General features: G+C 34.0%; 1 protein-coding gene across 1 annotated transcript in view; it reads left to right on the top strand.

The window, feature by feature from the left end:
• Window positions 1–2,503, top strand: part of LOC106459556 (BDNF/NT-3 growth factors receptor-like) — a 60,364-nt gene that overhangs the window by 42,235 nt on the left and 15,626 nt on the right. The gene's annotated exons all lie outside the window — the stretch shown is intronic.

Genomic DNA, 2,503 nt, shown 5'->3' with positions numbered 1-2,503 from the left:
TTTGAGGTAATATGTAGAGCATTTTTTTCACTCAGTTATACATGAAATTGAGTCAGATTACCTTCATTTTTAGGTAATATGTAGAGCATTTTTTTCACTCAGTTATACATGAAATTGAGTCAGATTACCTTCATTTTTAGGTAATATGTAGAGAATTTTTTCACTCAGTTATACATGAACTTGAGTCAGATTAATTATGAGGAATTACTCTACAGCGCAGATATCCCATTGTGCAAGTTGCCTAAAAAAACAAACTTAATAGTTCTACATTGATAGACATACACTGTAGAAAAATGTATAAAATCCGAACTACGGTATTATGCTCCATTTAAAGAATCGATTCTGTTATTCGAGAAAATTAGAAGCTATTTTATCCGCATATACTCGCTGAAAAAATAAGAACTAAAAATGATTTTTGTGTAGGTAGCTTAAGATTACTAACTTGATAAATATTGTGTTGCTCACAATTTGGAAAAGTGCGTCATACTCGAATCTTAAGCTCGCTACAAAATTAGTTATACAAAATGAATTATATTGAGTCGAAAATGAAATTTCTTGAATAACATTTTTCAAGTCAACTGTAGTTTTTAAGAACTTGAGGCTGGTCAGCAGTTGGGTGTTCTTAAACAATATAGTGCTAATTAGATCTGTTTTATATTTGTATAACTTTTCAATTACTTTATACCATGGAAGGTTACTGTCATGTTCAGAGCCAGAGAAAATAGAAATATCTCGAAAAATGTATATCATTAAAACATTTTGATGCGTAAAGGTAATAGGTTTAAGTCTTGACAAATAGCGTTTTGATCAAAAAATACAAAATAAAATATTTTTGATATTTTGGATTTCTTTCTGCACGTTTTGTAGCCTTTACGATCTTCGTATTTACTTATTGTAATATCCATATATATATATATATGTATATATATATGCGACATAAGAAATAAACGGCTCCAAATTATGTGACATGTATATTACCTATTGTCCAAATAATAACAGTTTCGTTTTTATATGTTAACATATGTGGATGTGCTATAAAAATGTTCTTATTTATAGTTTTGTTGTGTAGATAATGCTCTCCATCTTAACACAGCGAAATATATTGCCCAAGAGCAGAAATATCTCCATACATTTATATAAATAAACGAAAATATTATATTTATGTAGAATTTGTCCTCTAGGTATACTGGTGGCTATGGGTTATCTCGTAATTACACAGATACGTTTAACCAAGTACATTTCGGCAGGTTTGAGTAGTTGAAAATAAACTTGTGTGGCAACAATTTGTCGTCAGGGCATTTTAATTACGTTTATGGAAATGCACTGAGGGTGAGAAATTAGCGGATAACATTGTAGTTAAATAAACGTTTCTGACTTTAATGCTTACCACTGAACACTAATAAATATTAGGTCGTTAAGAATTTAATGTGTTTTTTTTTTGGATGAAAAAACCCAAACACCTTATATATCAAAACATTTATTAAATGAAATAGTCTCCATTCTTATCGATGATGCTTTTCCATCTTATAATCCGGTTGTTAATTCCCTAATTAAAGAAATCACTTGGCTTTGAAGCAAACAAAAAAAAAAACATGTCGATGTCCTCTTTAACATCTTCGACATTTGCATACGTTTTCCCATTAAGATGGTGTTGCAGCGAACGAAAAAGGTGGTAATATGATGGTGCCATATCTGGAGAATATGGTAGATGGGGCAGAACTTCCTAACCCAATTCCATAATCTTGTGCAACGTCAAACGTGCCACATGTGGACGTGCATTGTCGTGAAGAAGAACACCTTTCCGATTGACGAATAAAGAGCGTTTTTGATGAAGGGCATTGTTTTAAACGTTCCAGTTGCTGACTATAGATCTCTGCATTGGCAGTTCGCTGTGGACTGAGGAGTTCGAAATGAATTACTCCTTTGATGTCCCACCAAATGCAAAGCATCACTTTCAGCGGATAGAGTCCCAGTTTTGGGATCGGAAGTGGTTATTGTCTACGACTAAGCCATTGTTTTTGGCGTATAATATTCGCATAGAGAATCCATTTTCATCACCAGTGACAATTCTGTCCAAAAATGGTTCACGCGCATTACGCGTCAGAAGAGACGAAGCAACGTTCACACGTTGGAAACGATGATCATCGGAGAGTTCGTAAGGCACCCAAACACCTTCTTTATGGCGTTTTCCCATATTCCTTAAATATTTACGTATTGCTTCATGAGAGACATGCAATTTCTGGGTCATTTCACTCGTGTGTTGCCTTGGGTTAGACTCATCAAGCGTCTTCAGAGCATCAATATCAATTCCAACATGTCGGCCCCTTCCATCACAGTTTTTATAGCTAAAGTCACTTGAACGAAATTAGCTGAATCATCGTTGACACTTACGAACGTTCAAAACATTTCCATAAACTTCGTTTATATTCTTTGTGGCTACAGAGGCGTCGTTTCCCTTCTTGTATTCAAACAGCATTATATGCCTAATGTGTGTCTCGTCGTG

The sequence above is a fragment of the Limulus polyphemus genome, unplaced genomic scaffold (assembly GCF_000517525.1).
Source record: "Limulus polyphemus unplaced genomic scaffold, Limulus_polyphemus-2.1.2 Scaffold627, whole genome shotgun sequence".
Lineage (NCBI taxonomy): Eukaryota > Metazoa > Arthropoda > Merostomata > Xiphosura > Limulidae > Limulus > Limulus polyphemus.
Note: the sequence above shows the minus strand (reverse complement) of the source record. Positions and strands in the feature narration are given on the sequence as shown.